The sequence below is a fragment of the Camelus dromedarius genome, chromosome 15, assembly GCF_036321535.1.
Source record: "Camelus dromedarius isolate mCamDro1 chromosome 15, mCamDro1.pat, whole genome shotgun sequence".
Taxonomy (NCBI): Eukaryota; Metazoa; Chordata; class Mammalia; order Artiodactyla; family Camelidae; genus Camelus; species Camelus dromedarius.
Genome location: NC_087450.1, coordinates 21,384,510 through 21,403,390, shown reverse-complemented (window position 1 = coordinate 21,403,390; position 18,881 = coordinate 21,384,510).

Sequence of the window (18,881 nt, the reverse complement as noted above, 5' to 3'; positions counted from 1 at the left end):
GATTTAGAGAACATTTTGGAATTCAAGTTAAAAAAAAAAATTCATCCAAATGAGATTTTAGGGGATTTCGTGTGATTAACTCTTTACATTATCTTGTACTAATTATACAGAAATCTCTATTTATGTAAACACAGTGAATGCATCATAACACTAAAATAAGTACACAAATACTGCATGTCAAATTAGGTTATAATCACTTTCAAGGGACGTGATTTCCTAGTTAAACAGATTCGTTTACATCTTGTGAAATAAAAAATAAGTGAAAATAACTATATAAAATCAGGCTTACAGCTGGACAGATCTTCTTGGCAATGGTCCAGGCACTGAGTGGGGGAAGCCCCTCCAGCTGAGGGCTGCTGGGGACTCCAGGGAGGACTTGGCAGGCTCGGCCTGGGGAGGGGCCTCCGGCTGCTGTCCTGACTGTGCATCCTGTCCTGGCTACCTGCGGGGAAGATGGGCTGCCGTAACATTTAAGGGGAGTCTTGCTGTGAGGGGGTGGAGTGGAAGGGAAACTTGCTCAGTAGAGGAGAAAGCAAAGGCAGTTCAACATTTCACCCTTAGGTAAAAAGCATAATAGAGTAAGTCATAGATCCTCTAACTAAAAAACCAAACAAACAAACAAATAGGTGAAGCTAGCACTGGGATCATAGGAGTTTAGAGTCGTGGTCCGGGTACCACGGATCATCTGGCCCAACCCTTGTAATGCAGATGGGAACTGAGGAGCAGTACCAAGATAGAGAGCCAGACCTTTCCTCCCAAACCTGGTGCTTCTTTATGACATCATTGAAGCGCATCCTTCCAAGGGAGATAATTTTTAAGCACTGCTCATTTTGATGCATATCTTTAAAAAACACACTTCACATTGCCCTTAGTCAACACTTCCTGCAATGTTCCCTCATGTCATAGTAGGGTGCCCTTCTCTCTGGCTAATTGTGCACAGAATTTTGCTTTTTGCCTTTCAGAAAGCTCTGGTAAGCAGAGTGGATGTGATTATCTTGCCTCTGGGTTCTCACCATGTTCATCTACTACTACTTTTTGTTGATTTTAAGAAAACACTTGAACAGTATTTTTTTTCTTTAAACCCATGGATTCTGACTTGGAGGTAGTTCCACATTTCTACTATTGAGTAAAGTTTTTTTCTTTGGTTGGCTTTTTTTCTTTTCTTTTCTTTTCTTTTTAGTTTCATTGATACTTATTTTGATTCAAACTACATTTGTTGAACCCTTACTCTGTGCCATGCTGTGCATACACTGGTTTCTTCCCAAGTCCCAGTGGTTGAATTGTCCTGAGCAGGGCTTGGCCTGTGAGCCAGATCTGGCCTACCGCCTGCTTTTGTAAATAAAATTTGATTGGAACACAGTCACACTCATTTGTTTGCATATTGTCAATGGTTTTTTTGTTCTGCAACAGCAGTGCAGAGCAGTTGGGATTGAGACTCTGTGGCCGGAAAGACTGAAATATTTGCAAGTTGGCCCTTAACACAAAACGTGGCCAGCCCGCGGTCTTGAGTGTGAACACTCGGTTCTGCAGCTGGCTGGCTCAGGGAGCGGACTGCCCTCCATGACGCCGAGTCCTGGCTGCCTGAGCACTGCTCACCAGCGTTTGTGGCCACCAGTCATAACCACGGCCCTGACGCAAAGGGGAGAACCAGTGCTATCCGAGTCTTCTGAGAAGTACAAGGCTTCTCCAGATTTGTTCAGATTATTTTCAAACCCTGTTCCTAGACGTCCCCAATCTACACTCACACTACAAACGTGGAGATTTTCCATTACAAATTTATTGTAACTTCTTTTCCTTCCTTTTTTTTTCCTCAGGAAAAAAGGTAATTAGGCTATAAACAGAGGTCTGACAACTAATTTCGGTCAAGGCAAAATTAATATGAAGCCAGCAGATAATTTCAGTCATGTGAAATTAAAATAGATACATTTTAATGACATTCTGAAAAATCCAAGTCTAGTGCTTTCCTCTCTGTTTGCCCCCACCCGCCTTGTTCTCATGGGACCCCCCCACCCCCGCGTAGGTAGTGGCACATGCTATTGTGGCTGAATGACCAGCTCGCTGCTGCTGCTGTCTCCGTCCCTGCCACTGATCTTTGGGTGGAGAGCTGCTTCTTTCCTTTCCTTCTCGGGGTTCCTCTACCCTGAGGGGACAGGACCATCTGAGGGAAAGGGAGTCACTGCCCACCTCTTCAGTTACCACATCTGCACTGACATTGGTCAGAACCAGTGTGCTAATTCCATCCCTTAGCATGAAGAACTTAAAGGTTAGTGGCATCGTGGATGTCGATGTGCACGCGTGCCTATAACTCCGGGAGGGCGTTTCCAGCCTCGCTGCGTCCTGTCACTCCAAGAACATATCAGATATGCATCTCAATGTCGGTAGCACCTTGAGACGTTATTTCCAAAATTATCACCTGCCTTCTGAAAACGATAACCCTAAAAATATTGATTGGTTAAAAGGCAGAACCTGAAGGAAACAGTCAGTGTCTTGGTGGATTATCCTAATCAAATAAGGAGAGTATTAACCCAGATACTCACTGATCTGCCAGTATTTGGGTTGAAATGTAGGCATCTCAAGTAAAGTTATGTGTTTCATTCTTTTGAATATTTCTCCCAGACATTTAAATACATTACCACTAAGCCAGAACCAAGAAAAGCATAAAAAGCATTTTAAGGAATAAATTCAGCAAGTTTCCATTTGTACCAGGTAGTAAAATTGTTGACATGCATTATGAGGTATGTGTATTTTTCAGCCTGTCAGGTTTCAGTCACGTGCTCGAGGCAGAATATTTTGGCTGCTCGGGCTTGTGGAGAAAGGGCTCAGACCATTTGGGCAGTGGTGCTTCCTGATAAATGGACAGCGTTTCCCGGTCACCTGGCATAGCTATTTAGGCAAGTCAGAAGAAGAGCTTGCTTCATTAATTATGCTATAAATGCAACTTCAGTGAAGGGTAGCCAGCTAAATACAAGACGAAAGGACCGGGAGGGGTTCTCTCCATCCAAGGGCTGAGCGTTACGCAGTTTGATGTAGAGGCACTTCCATTACTAAGGAGGCTATGAGTTGATCGACTGTGTCTGGAATTAACTACAGTGGTGAAGACACAAATTGCAAACCAGCATGAAGTCACAAAGGCAAAGGCAGAAAGAGAAGTAAAAGCCGGGGACTCACACGTCCTCTTCATTTTCCTTCAGGAAAAATTAAGTCTCGGGCCGGCTGCCTGGAGTCCGGTGTTGGTGGGAGCAGGCCTCGTCCTTGTCAGGCCGAGGGCTGGTGAGAAGCGCTCCACTCACGGCCTTCCTTTCTGCTCTCACTTGCTTCTGTTTTCTGGATTCTGGAGTCTGAAGTCTGGATTTTTGTCAGAGGCACATGATTGTGTTCCCTCTGTTCCATGTGCTAGGATGAAATATGGTGGATAAGAAAAGGGAGACCCAGACTGGAAAGACTCTTGACCACAAAATGTTTGCATGGGCCACCGACGAAGGATCCAGTGTGATATTGTTGGTAACGGCGGGTGGAGGTGACGAGGGCTGGGGGCCAGCACACTGCCCGATTTGAAGCCTTTTGTGGGCCCTCCTCTGTCCTCCCTCCCAGAGAGTCTTAACCAGAGCCATCTCGGTGCTCCCTTGGCCCTTTCCAGTGGGAAGTCTAGCACACATCCAAATCAGGCCTAACCCTCACAAAACAGTTGTCCCCTTTTCCTGATTTCCTGACTGGTTTTTCTCAAGATTCAGTGTACAGAAAAATACTTCAATTTCCAGAAAAATACAAATACCATATGATATCACTTACATGTGGAATATAAAAAAAAAAGACAAAAATGAACTTATTTACAAAACAGAAACAGACTCACAGACATAGGAAACCAGCTTATGGTTACCAAGGCGTAAGAAGAGGGTGAAAGGATAAATCAGGAGTTCGGGATTTTCAGGTACTAACTACTATATATAAAATAAACAAACAGCAAGGTCATACTATACAGCATGGGGAACTATATTCAACATCTTGTAATAACCTGTAATAAAAAGGAATATTATATCTGTATCTATATCTAAAACTGAATCACTATGCTGTATACCAGAAACTAACAGCATTGTAAATCGACTGTATTTCAATAATAAATAAATTTCCCACGTATGGCTGCAGAATTTCCTCATGAAAACACTAATCACTGTCTATTGAAAACTAATTCTATGTATTCTGTTATGTACATCTTTGTGTTTCCTATGGTGACATCAAGACATATTTGTTGACTACACCAATAACTCTTAAATAAACCATGAAGATATTTAGTTTTTCCTTGCCTGTCCCTTTCAGTTTGTCAAGAAGATGGGCCCACAACGCAACAAATTTCTTATTTGCATTTTAGACAGGAAGAAACAGACTCTGTGGCAAAGATGTGGCACAGGGTAGGTGGCTGGCAATTGCCAGATGCTTGACTAAAACTCATGACTCCACATTTGTTAGCAGACTGCTAAGTTTCCTGTCAGTTTATAAAAATCTTTGAAATCTTTATCCAATGTGGAAAACATGTTTTCCGTCGGTTTTTACCTCTAGAGACCCCAAATTAGAGGAAAGCCCATTGAAATCCGTGAAGCAGGTCTGAATTGCTGCAGGCGGTGGTGGCTGGGGCCGGCTCTGCTCACAAGAACCAATGGACCCCACCTTTCCCACCTTCGGTTCAGCTGTATCGTGTTGGTAGCTGAAACTGGGCCATGGCAGGAGTTTTTACACCATGGAAATTGGCAAGCACTGTAAGTCAGAGAGCTAGCTGTCACCTCTCTCAAGGGAGTTGGTTGTCACGCATCAACCAGCAGGCTCCTGGTTAGCCATCTGGGCAGCTAGGCAGAAAGCCTGCAGGCAGGTATCTTGATGCTTAGAATATGTCCCAATGTGCTTGATTCATAAGACACCAAGTTTCTTTGTGAGGCCTTTTGAGTACGTCCTTTTGCAGTCCTTTCAAACTATGTGTAGGAGAACCTCAAAGTCTTCTCCAAGAGGGAGAGTGAGGTCTAGGAGTAAAACTAGCTACTTGTTTAAGGCTATGGGTGTTTGTGAACATGCAAGTGTGCTTTAAATTACACATCATTTTAAACAACTGTGTAAAAAGAGTTTTAAAAGTTTAATGGTGCTGAACCAAGAATAGGAATTAAAAATTGAAAAGAAAATACGAAACTATACCTTGTTTTTCAGCTTTAAAAAATAAGTTTCCTTCTCATTTGCAATTAAGATGCTGAGAATTTGCATAAAATGTATAAAATTAGAGATAATTGAACTACAGTCGCTATAAAAGTGGCTTTTCCATTTAAAAAATAAATCAGATGTCCACTAAAAGGGTGTAAGAGCCATTCCCCCCTTTTTCCTCCCTCTCCCATTTGGGTCTCTGGTATTTTTCACACTTTTATAGCTGATTTTTATTGCCAAACAATCCACGGAGTTCGTGGCAGCTCTGGGACGACAGCTGGCCCAGGCAGGCCTGTTAACTCTGGCATGTTAAGGACCCTTCAGAAGATTTCAAATCCAGCCTCAGCACCCAGGTCAGTAGATCACATCCTGGGAGACCTTAGGGAGGTGGCAGTGGGGGATGGGAGGAAGCGGGGGTGCGGGGAGCAAGAAAGACAAGAAAAGTCAGAGTACAGAAATGCCCGTAGAACAAACATCAATACCTGTTTTTGTCTCCTTGTACCAGGGTTTCCCCTGGGAACCGCAAGTGTAGAAGGCCCAGCCTGGAAAAGGGAGCACCTGGGACCAACGTGGCCACAAGTGCTGGTCCCGGCTGATGTGTGCGCTTCGACTGCAGGAGGCTTTCTTCCCAGGATGCACTACAGCCTCTGCTCTGAAGGACCAGGCCCGAGCATCTTCCTGAGGCCTGTCTTAGGCCTCTTCCCGAAGGCTGGCCCACGGCTGAGCTGGGCTCGGCCTGTCTCCCTCGGGGGCCCAGGCAGGTCACGACGCCCTGACCAGTGGCCTGCTGTTTGTTTGCTGCTCTGCTGGGATGTTTATAACATTGAGTCTTGGCAAGGGCCCCCTTCTCTGTGTCTCGTCTGTCGTCTTCCATGACAGCATAAGCACTTCAAGGTCAGAGACTCTGCTTATAAGCAGAGCATGGGGGGTGGGGCAGGTTTCACCGTGATAAAATGTGATAACGAAAGTGCCCACGTGGGGGAAAAAACGTTGACTTCTCAGAAATGTGACAACGCTCTCCAAGCTACATAAATGGAAAAACACCAGCTATAGTTCTGTTTCTTCTGATCTACAGTGAAAAATCACATTTTTTTCCACAAAATTTTGATAAGTAAAAGCAAAGATAAGTGGTCTCTTAAAAGTAGAGTAGGATCTCCCATACTAAGCCATTTTATCTGTGACCCTCAAACGTCTGCTCTGCTGTGCCTACGTGGAATGCAACAGATCCCAGAGCATCTAGGAAGTAGGTAAAAAATGTGTGTTGATTTGTTTTGACATCCTTTATTCTCAGGAACCCAGAGCCTTCACGGGCAGCTCAGTCTGGAGAGGCCTTTCCCAGCATAGTTCTTTGCTGCTAATAGTCCTATACTATCCATGTCCCATTTCTTTAAAATAGTAAAGAAAAAATCCTGCATTTCCCTTAGACTCCTGTCCTCACTTTGGAAGTTACTAGCTGATCTGATAATAGGGAATAGGGTGACTGATGTAAAGTGTGACCCCTGCCTAGCAGTTTGTTGCCTTCAATCTGGGGCATCGTGGAGATGACATGTCAACTCATAGTAGCAGTTCTGATGGTGTCTGAGACATCACAGAAGGCCAGATGGAAATACTGGCGGCGGGCTGCAAGTATTCTGAATCCCTGCAAACAACACTCCCCAGAGAGCTGTCTTCTCCATTTTCCCATTAGGCCAACCCGGATGTGCTCCTTGCTTCCTAATAATATGTGCAACAGAAGCATAATGAATAGTATATATGACATATAATGAATCTTTAGATAGCCTCACCCAAAGTTCCTAGCACGCCCAGATGCAGAGGGGCTGAACGTGTCCTGCGGAGTTGCCTCTTAACGAAGGAGGGACGCAGAAGGGCATCTCGGGTGGGAGAGGACGGGTTGCTGTGAACGACCATCAGGAGCTAGAAACGGGGCCGCCGTGGGTGAGAGCCGGAGCTCAGGCTCCACTCTCCTCCGCGGGCCCGTGAGACCGCAGGGCACTCGGAGTCTTTCTCAGCACAGTGTTCCGAGAAGCAGTTAATTGAGGTTGGCCAGAGCAACGCGGTCTCCTTGGCACTCTTGGTATGTATCACAGGAAAGTGTGGTAAATGACGCTGGAAACGGAATGTGCACATCTCTGAATTATCTTTTGCTAATTGGTGAGTAGCATTTCTTCCAGACCCTGGGAAAGATGTGTGCTCTACAGATACCTCATTCAGTAGTTTTCTTCCTTATACTCCACCTCCAGGTCCTCAGCCTGTTAAGGGGCCTGTAAGAATACAGAACAAGCTTTCATTAAAAGCTAGAAAAGGAATACAAGCTAGGAGCGAGAGTAAGATATGTGCCCTTGATCGTCGGCGTTTCGGCCAGCGGACCTCACACCCGGACCTCCACGCTCTAGCCCTCTGCCGTCGGGGGGGCCCTTCCCAAGCCCTGCGGTGGCTGCGGCGCCGACAACAGGGCTCCGAGCTGCCGGAGGGGTTTGCGGCTGGAGAGGCACCGTGGCCCATTTCGGGGCCACCCTGCCTGCCTCTTTTCCCTCAGATTTTCCCTGTGTGACTACTGAAGGTCCCTGCCCACAGGAGACGGCCCCTTCATGCCTCCCCTCCAACCAGCAAACTTGCCTCATCACTGCCTTCTACTCAAAGTAAACTCTATAATTTTTCAAGTCTTTTCTATAATGTGGAAATTTCCAGCCGAGGACCCAAGGCATTTCCTTTCATCAGCCTGCTTCTAATTTCATCACAGCACTAAAAAGAAACCCATTAGGCCTTTCACTTGTCCCCTACTCCGCTCACTCTCAAGCACTTTCCAGAGCCACCTCTCTGACTTGAAGACGCCTCCGCGGAACAGTGTGCTTGGCCCGACAGTTGCCAGTTCTCCACGCGCCTGCTCCCTCACGTCTTTATCGCAGAGCAGACTACTGTTTTGCAGACGTTCCTTATTGCACAAATGGCTACATTATCATTGTGTACACATTAGGACAAGCAAATGGGCCCCTTAAGGCAAATAAGGGTTCAAACAGCCCAGACAAGGTAGCCCAACTGAATTAGGGATTCACCCTTGTTACCACCTGATTGCTTGATGGCACACGAGCTAGTCGAAGGGACAGACTGCTTCAAGTGTGTTTCTACTGATCCTGCTGGCAAATCATGGCTTTATTACAGTAATGAGCCCGACCATATTTCTGCGCTTATGCATATTAGGCACCAAATGTATTTTCTGGCCTGCCAGCCTGTGGTAGTAACTAACACAAGCAATTTGTCCCGGGTTACAGTGTGTGTGCCTGCATTAGGTATGAGCATGTTAGTTGCTTTGGGTTATAAAATACTACATGTCTCATCATGCGTAGTTTTATATGCACAACTTAACTGTATGCAAAACAGCTTGGCAATTAACCAACACAACTTACTAGTTTACGGCGAGATTATTGCGTAAATAATGTGAGTTGGGGACAGCCACGACTTCAATTTAGTAATATTAAAAATTTCATAAGATTGTTAAATATCTAAAGAAAATGCTGACTTTTTCCCCCCCTCAATGGTATAGGTTCTTTTAAAAATATCCTGATTCTCCTCTCAGTTTCATTTCCACAGAAAATCCCGAGCAACACCCTTTTTGGGAGGCTGTGGGATTTTAGACACTGAATTTCCCTACAGTACTCACTGTACGCCGACATTTGGCCTTTGACACTATCAGCTTCCAGGTAAAGGTGAATGGTCGTGATTATAACTCCTTCCTCAGGATCATATTTTATGTACGCTGTTTGTTGGGTCCATGATTTTTAACAAGTGGCATCAGCATAGTTCAGCTCCCACACTAAAAACAAGGTGTTATTTTCCCTCTGTCTTTGTATTGACCATCGGACTCATAAAGCTTCGTGCTGTCTGCGTGACTGTGTGGCTGTAGGGAAAGTGTACTTATTCCAGGATTTACTCCAAAGGAGCAGACGGTATGGAAACACGTCCTCCTGAAATCTTAATTAAAACGATCTCTTTGTCCTACTTCCCTGGGAAACAAATGAACAAACAAACAAAAATAAGTACGTGAATAAAGAACTAGAATTGGTGCAAACCTCAGCTGAAGCAGCTGAAGTCATGGCTGCTTCCACAGACATCACTTATTTTAAGCTGTCAGAGCGTGAGTCTTCCCCCTCCGTTCGGGTCGGCTGTATGTAAACGACCACACAGGACAGGTGCCTTTCTTCAGTCACTACTAAGGCTGGAATCATGTTGTACAAGAGCTGATAACATGAAATAACACGAAATACGTGGGCTTACCCCTCCGGAAGCTTGCTTTACAGTACCGGTGTTTCTCTTTAGCAAATCCTGCTGCGTTTTTAAGTAATACGATAAAACAACATAAATGTCTTTGTGGCGAAAACTGATTGTTTCAGAAGGAACATGGCTGCTTTATTCCTGTCTTTTATCTCTTCTACGCTGAATTTTTGAAAATGTGAACAGCTCCCTGGCTTCTGTGCATATATAATAGGTTATTAGCTTATGAACCCCTACAATTACTCACAGGCTGAAGAAAGGAAGACCAGGAGGACACCCCACGCTGACCACAGCCACCCCCTAAATAAATGCATAGCCAGGACCGAAATGTGCCTTTTGCGGTCCTGTTCCAGATGACTGTGGCTCATGATAGATACATAGTTCTCTGACAGTTTCCCCTGCACCTTCACTGGAAAGTTGATAGAAATTACTCCAGCTGAATGCTTAAAGCAGATGTTAGCCCATTAATTAGCTCCGGACCCTGGTACACTCGAGACTTCCCCATTTTCAGGCCGGAAGGAATTGGTCCCAGTGAGCGTGCTCTATATCCACATTTAGTATCATCTCATAAACAGCAGTGAAAACACAGCAGGCCCTTGATGAAGATACATTAAGCTTATTTCTAATTTAAAGTTATGTTGCTTAACCTTAATGTAATTGGTCACTGGTGGCCAACTGTTTGTATAGTGTGTTGATGACCAAAGCGATGTAATAAATTATAAAACTCTCTGTTTAAATGGAGGGAACGACTCTTTTGTTAAAAGCTTTGCATGTAATAATGGTAAAATAATTACACCTCAGGCCGAATAGCTGTGAAGCTGTTAATACAACAACAGAGTTGCCCTCAGGATAACTCAGTTCATCCCCATTTCAAACAAGGCCACGAACCTGGCTCTTGCATTCAGCCAAAGAGTAACTTCGAAAGTCCAATTCCGTATCAGTTAAAATAAATGGGTTAGTCATCCCGTGATCTTATTCGGGGATGGCTGTAGTGGGTAGTGAGCGGGATGGTGGGGGTGAGTTAAAATAGCCAGACGCTCTGGGTGCCTGGGAAACAAAAAAGCCCAAATAATTCTATTCTGTCCATCAGTTCGTAGTCACAGCCAGACATGGCTTTTAAGAAGACTTGATTAGCTGGTGGAGTAACCGGGATAATAATCGAATATGAAAGCAACTGACACACCTTTAATGTTTAATAATGAACAGCATGCCGGGGGCAAAATAAAGAGAAACAAACCGCCTTCTTTTCTGAGAGCAGGTTCTGACTGAAAATTTCTTAGGCCAAATAGAGACAGCGATGACCTGAGGCTTGTGAACTTCAATTCCAGGATGGGAGTTAAAGTTGTAAATGTGGTTCCAATGAACTTACACGATGGACAATATTCCACCCACAGCGAGTGATGACACGCATTCCACAGGCTTTTCTATAGGTTGCTGTTGAAAATCGACTCCTCCTTTCCTCTGAAAGCCTTGTGACTTTAGTTTAAAAGGCGAATGTGAAATAAACACAGTTGTGCTTCTGTCTGGATGTTCTCTGTCCAGTCCTGGTTGGATTGTGTTAACTAGCTTCGCTGTAACAAGTAGGAAAAGCAAAGTTTTTGCTTTTCTCCAAAGGTAGTCTTTTTCTCTAAATATTTGCATTCTGAATTTGGATCACCTCCAAGCGGGCACTCACTTCACAACGGAGAAAAAACATTTCTCTCCCTTCTCACATTACATTTCTTAGAAAGACCTTCCAATCATTTAAACTATTTACAGTACCTCTAGGTCATTATTGCCCCTGACTCCACTGAAATACCCTGGGACACTATTTACGGCTGACTTCTGAGTTACCTCACAGGATCAGTTTATAAAAACGGAGGCTTCACCATGTGAAAGTCATTATTTTGTTTAGCACAACTTGCAATGTTAAGAGTTTTTTGTTTTTTGAACTTGCCACGTTCATACCAACACCGCTGTTCCTGGTAGTGTTAGTTTATGAAAACCCCAGAAGCTCAGATGTGAAGATGCATGTTTACTTCTCCAGGGCCAATCTATCACTATTATTTGGGGCGAACTCGTAAAATCAAAGATGCTGATGAGAAAACAACAGGAGAATAAACAGGAATTTTTTTTCTTCCAGAAAAAAAAAAAAAAAAGAAAAACTTCCTAGGAAATTAAGTATTCTGCATTATAGACAATAACCTAGAGCTTTCTAAGCAATCAGAGGACAGTAGGCCATCCCATGAAGACCATGTTCATTGCAGCTGTAAAAGAGAAGTCCCCAAGTTTGCATGGAGAACAGTTGTGCTCTGGGAATAACTTCTGAGCCACCCTTCTTAATAGTAAAAATGATTCTGCTGCTGTTCCAACTAAAAATCAATGTGGCTCACAATTTTAATAAGGAACATGAATCTGAAAATGTGTTTAGTATCAGGTTATATAAACACACCCTAATGAGATACCATAAAATCCATCACATTAAAGGCTGGTTTCCTGCAAGGTGTATTAACTAAAACCGCTCCACATATTAGGTCAGTATACAACAGTACACATAATAAAGCAGCTCTGTCAAGATAAGATGCATGTTTTGCCCCTTAAAACTGTTATGTTTTGCACATTTTATAAGGTACCTTGAATACATGAATAAGGTAAGTTATTCCCACCTCTTTCTTAAGCAATTTCAGAAATGGCTGTGACCTGAAATTGGAATTCTTGTAAACACCCATCCGAAGAAAATGTGTGCAGCTCTGTCTTAAAGAGACGGTACACGTTTAATTATCCCAACTTCTTCCAGCAGAATACTATTAACATGCACATTAGCACCATCTCATTGGTTCGTCCTGCTGCTCCACCTTAGGGGCAGCAGTAGGAGCTAATCTTATTGCTCCCATGCGCATAATAATGAAATTTGGTCTTGTCTCAAGGCAGCGTTCTTTGGTCGAAAGTACAGCTGGAGACATTACTGTTCTGGAAAATTTCTGACCGATTCATTGTGAAAGATAAAGAAATAAAATAAAATATAGTCCCAAACAACGATTGTGGAGTATATTATTTTACCCTGAGTATCAAATATTAAGTGATTGAAGGTACGAACGACACTATGTTTGAATAAAGAAAGACATAAGTGGATTTAAAATCTTAGACTTCCGTATCTTACGCATACAGCAAGCACTTCTTACGTAGAAACCCTGACAAGCAGTGCACACGTATGAAAGTTCTGTTTCTGAACGCTATCTTCAGCCTTTTATGGGTGGGATGAAAACAAACTCAAACCATACAAAGACCCCTTGCCTCATGTCTTTTTCATCCATTTTCCAAGAAACAATGACAAGATCCCATGGAATATGTAATACCCTGGCCTTTTTGCATGCGATGTTGGAAAGCTCAAATGAAAAAAAAACTATGCACACATCGCAGAGCACACACAAAATACATGTGAATTCAAGGCTACTGAATTAAGGGAGGTTGTTCCAACATTTCCCCCACTGTACATTATTTGTATTCAAGGTTTTTGAAATGACATTGTAATCTGATGATGCACCAGCCTATTATATTGTCTAGCAGGACAAATATCCTTGCGTTTTCTCTGTAGAACTAACACAATTTTTCCATGTCAGAGGTGCATAATATCCTGGCGGTCATAAGGAATGATGCTATTAATCCTCTTGGGCAATCTCCAGGTCTGATTATTAGGGAAATAAATTTGCATGCTGCATATGAGTTAGGTGAATCACCGAGAGCACAAATTATATTTCCTGACAGCAAGTTAGAGAAGGGAGCCGTGTCGCTTTTTTATCTTCCCCCCCTCTGAAAGCTATAGAATTTCAATTCATTACATGAGATTGGTTAGAATTCAAGTCTCTTTTTAAGTTGATATTAAGTTGAGTCTGTTATCTCTGCGAAGGCTGGTAGGTTCCCCAGAGTATCCACCTAATCACTACTTAAAAAAATCGAAACGTATAGTTAGTGTCATGATTTAGGTACCAGAGCTACTTTATTTATCAGCAGAGAGTGAGATAATTTCAATTTGAGCCTCCATAGCCCTCATGAATTTAACTGACTTGAAAGCGTTTCACCCCAGCTCCCTCCTTCCCTCCCCCTTTTGTTGCACAGCATAATGATAGTCATTCTGGGCACCCTCCTCACAGTCGGCCGTGCCAAGCGTCGCACGAGGCTCCTCCTCCGTCATGGAGACCTGGTTCCAGCCCAGCCCGTGCAGACAGCCCCCCATTCCTCTCTCCGCATCTGACTGCCTCCTCTCTGCCAGCAGTACTGCCAGGCGTGTCTGCATTCAATATCCATGATGAATGTATTTTTATTATTTCCAGGGGTTGGCATCTGAGAAACCTTTTTGCATTATTAAATTTGAACAGGGAGAATGATAGCAAATAAGAGCATAATAAATTGCTTTATGTCCTAATGTATTAATTAAGCAGACATTTATTATAATGGTTGTTTTATAGACCCATTGTAAAAATGTATGATTGTGTGGTGATACTCCGAGCTGGAGCCACACAGGGTAGCTCGAGTGGATGGGTTGTGATGACTGTCAGGTTGCAAAGGGTTCCCCAGGTCTCATCTGCGGATTCACAAGGCGCCAGAGAACCTGGCTCAGGTGTGAGCGCGGTGAGATGGCATCGCCCTATGGCTACCGTGCAGGCAAGGCAGCAATCTTTTTATTATTATTGTGGTTCTGTGTAAAAATAAAAATATACATACCACACGCCGTAAATACCTTATGTTGTACAGTGTTTCACGGTGTGTAAACTACATTTACAGATGAATGCACCACAAAAAGATACAGCAGATTATAGAGACTTCCCTCACTTCAAAAAATGTGTATTATTACTATTGTTTGAAACAGAAACAGGTATGTGTTTCAGAGTAGTAAAGATAATGCCAAATCCAGAAGGCAGACAGTTTGGGACTATGTAAGAACCAAGGGTTTTAGACGGTATTTATTTACCTGGAGCAAACCCAGAGCAGCCCAGCTCAGAGGGGCACGTCCAGCCTTCTGATTAACCTGAGTCGTGGGCAGTTGTCAGAAATACAATTCTTCCTTTACGCTGCTTCTTCACAGTGGGAGAAGTGATTCATCTACCATTTTGCCAAATAAATGAATGAATGAATAAATGGTTCTAGAAAGTACTTTGACCACTTTCCTTTCCCAGGCAGTCAGTCTGGTTTGGGTACTGTCATTCTTAGCACAGAAATACCACTGAATCACAGGTGTGCTCTCCAGGCACGTGGCTTGGGATTTTGCATACGCAGGAAATACTCTCTACATTTAAGAAAAGGAAGTAGCAGTTGGAGAGAATTCAGAGAATGTCTGTGGGGAGGGATGCTGGGGGGTCTCAGGGGCTGTTTCCTGTCCCTAGCATGAGGGCTATTTTTGGCTTCAAATAGTAGTGCTTTTCAGCACTGTTGACTTTAATTCCTGCCCAGTACTGGACACTGAGGCTGATCATAGAGGTGATTTGTAACGAGCTCAGAAAAGGAGATGAGGTTAGATGCTGAAAATGCCTAAAACCAGTTACTGCAAATAAAGCAAACCAAATCCATCCCCGGCGCCACCCCCAACTCCTGTCGACGGGAACTCAGCACTCTGGCTGGCTGCAAAGCAGGAGTGGGAGTGATTAGGGAGAAGCAGAGAGGGCGGGGAACGGGGCTGAAACGGACCGATCACTGAGCGCAGGCGAGAGGCTTTCCAGCCGTGGAAAAGAATGAGAGTGGCCACGCAAGGTGCGTCCATGAACCGGTTACCAAATGGCAGGTTATCTGGAAAAATGCTGCCTCCCTCTGCGTGATCTGAAAATGGTCATGGAAAATACAGAAGTTTGTCAAGTCCCTTTTGTTTAGAAGGTGATAAAATCTGAGTGATCTGAGTCTGCTACTTTAGTTTCAGTGGTTCAGATATTCTGTATTGATTAGAGAAAAAAATGTCCATTCCTGAAAGGCAGGCGTCCTGTTAGGCACCGTGTTTATGCTGCATCCTGTGGTCTGCACCATAGCGCCAGAGCCGCACACCGAGCAAAGGGGTGGAGGCTTAGTCCACATTAGAGGACACTTTGGTCTGAGCAGTTAAGTCAGTGCCCGAGTTCACAGCCAAGAGCTGGTAGAGTTGGTGTTCAAATACAGTTCTGATTCCTAAAATCTCTTGTTATCCCTGGACCAATCCTTCTCCTAGAGAGAAGGAGACAGAAGTGAGGTAGAGGCAGAGACAGGAAGCGGACTAGAGAGAGAGAGCAGAAAGAGAGAATCTGAGTCTTCAAATGAAAAGGAAAGGAAGGTAAAAGTGATCTAAAATATTTCTCTATTTTTTCACACGTCTGCTCCAAACCTGAGACTGGGTGCTCTGTCTTTACATCCCGCAAATCACCTGTAAACCACTTCTATATGCTCTTGAAAATTAAAGGAAGGAGCTTAAGGTTACATGACTTCTGGTCATTGTCTTTCTCAGAAGGTCCAGAGTCTGTGAAGCGTCGTGTCTCTGGATTATGCTGTTTCGACCTGGACAGGGTTAGGTGTGCATTAAATCTTGATCCTTTACTAGCTGTTATGACCTAGAAAAAGCCATTCAATCTCTTTGAGTGTTCAATTACTATTATTATTATTGTTATTATTATTATTATTATCCTTAATAGGCTCAATTGTAAAATTTCATGAAGCACAGTGAATTCTCCCAGGTCTCTGGTCAAAATGCAAATTTGTATAGCCCAGACCATAAACCTGGAAGAAGTCAATCCTCCTATGTCGTTATCCACCCAGCATAAAAACAGTACACTGGTCGGCTGGGCCCAGGACACTGAGCAGAAAACCAAAAGCCAAGGGTGGCGGTGATTCGCCTCTCACCTGTGATCATGTAAAACCTGACAACGTGGTCCATTCTAATCAACGTGATCTCCTCACCTTGCTTTTGTTCTGGCCTGTGCAGTGAACAAGAATTTTTACTTCAATGTTTTCCCATGAGTCCCATAGTTACCCCAAGAGATAAACAATACCTCTATTGACATTTTACAGATGTGGAAACTGAGTTTCAGTAATTTGGAATGATCTGCCAGAGGCCAGCAATGACTTAATAGAACAGGGCCTGAAACAAGTTTTCAGCTTCCTGTGGTACTCCTTTAGGGACTGAACATTGAGATCTTGAATCTTGAGCTGAGATGTTTCAAAAAGAGAATGGAATATTTTCTACCAAATTATTCAACCAGCATAAGAAACTGGAGAACACTATGCTTTGCATAGGTTCTGAATCCACAAGGTAAATTGATCACTAAACAAAATTCTAATTTTTTTGCCTTTAAAAATTTTCAATCATAAATTGAAATTAAATTAAATTGCTAAATTTAAAAGTAAAAATCTTTTAAAAATCGCACAATTAGAACAACACTCGTATCACTTACATTTATTACCAAGGGCTTGGATTCCAACCAAAGCGGACTCGTCCTGAAAGCAAAGGCAATCACTGTACAATTCTGCCCAGGGCCCTGGCACCCACTGGGGAGATGGCAGTCTACTGTTAGCTTCTGTGCCGTGACCTATCATGACAAAAAAGGGAATTTCACACAGCCCAAACAACTGACAAAACGACTCACCTTTCAGGGAACATATAATATTTTCTGATAAGCAGCTTATGCTAGTTTTCTTAGCAGAGAGCCTGGAAGCATTTCTGTCTGTGGCATTTGGAGATGTGATCAGTTGAAGGGAAGCCCTCTGACCACGCCAGAGTCAGGCAGGCCCTTTGTCGTTCCAGGGACACCTCTTTGGGAAGATGTAAACATGTGGCAATTTGAAAATGATATAAAGTAATTGATCACGGAGACAGCCCAGAGCATGCATTGTTAACAGAAACACACGTCCCCGTTTATGGAGTTGTAAACAGAGGAGTGCGTATTTATTGTTGGAGGTGGCGGCCAAAGCCTGGGGCAAGATGAGGTCGAAGCCTTGTCACTTTTGCACATAGCCATGCATAAAAGCAACGCACATATTTTAGTGGCAGCATTTTCCATTGTGTGTTCAAAGAACGAGAGACAAGGTGCTAGAGGTTCCCATAATGGGTTTCGCTTGCTCATCACAGCCTCTTAAACAGGGGGCAATACTAGTGCCTTTTTGTGATGAAGACCTGGGGATCAGGAATATCCAGGAGCTTAGCCTCCCTTATATCTAGAAGCTAATCAACAGCAAAAGCTACGATTTGTACAGATTCCTGACTCCAAAGCAGGGTCTTTATTGTGCCTCTCTCCTTCCGGAACTGAAAAAAATCAAGATGCATGGAGCAGGGCTTCCCCACGTGTGCTGGCGGCTGTGAAACCCTTGGGTCATGATGCTGCCAGACCACGCAGACAAGGGGTCACGGGATCCGGTCCCATTCTCATTATACGCCAAGAAAAACTCCAGGAGGTGCCTCATCTCCCCACATATCTGAGTGCCTTGGGCTTGGTCAGGCTCTGGTAAAAGAGGAAGGCAATTCTTTGGAGAGATTTCCAAATGGCTTGCAGCCTTTGCATAGCACAGAACACTACTGTGCCTACAGAGTTGCTTTCATAAATTTGGTTGCAGGCTATTTTGAGGGCAAATGCATCCCATCTTCCCTTTCCCTTGCAGGTGTTCGGTAACTATTAGACCACACGTTAAAATGAATTGTGTGCGCTGATGTTCGAGAAGCTTAGACTCTCTGAGCTGCCACCAGCGACACAGGACTCTGGTGACAGTCCGTCGGATTCAACATGAATTAATCAGAAAACACAGCCTACTTCAATGTGACGTTTAGAGGGAGGAGGAACAGCTACTTATTTACCAAAGGGATGTCACTGAACCATCCTTCTCTGTGGAGATAGCCTATGGCTACAGAATCCTTTCAAACCGGCAGTGGAAGGATGAACTACACTCGGAGCCAGGTCTCTCAGGCCGGTTCCCGCTTGTTCTTGTCTCTCGCTCCTCAAGCTGGCCCCGGTTGTTTTATTTGGGGCAAGGTCACGAGATGAAGTGGGGGTTTCGGATACCTTCCACGGGGACCGCGGAGACACAGAGAGCCTTTGGAGGTAGAAGTGTTTCCTCTGATTCTTCTCAAAAGCGAACACACGTAATGCCTCAGCGCCCTGGAAGGCAGGAAATATGGTAATAATGGTGATGGTGGTACCCTAATTTTACAAGTACGTAATGCTAATTATGCAAACAGTTGAGAACTCTGAAATCTCTTCATCATGCGTGTCATACAATGGAAAGACTATGCAGCCTAACTCGAGATCATACAGTAATAATGTTATTTCACGTTGGTTCGTTGACAGGCACAGGCCAATACTGTCTCTCAAACGAAACTGCTGTGCCAAACTGTATCTTGGCGATAAGTGGAAGAGGAGCCACTCAGGGTCTGTTTGTGTTTTAATCAAGGCATCAGACTCAGGCCGCCCCTTCCGATGTGTCCTTTAAATGTGTCCTCAATAAAAATG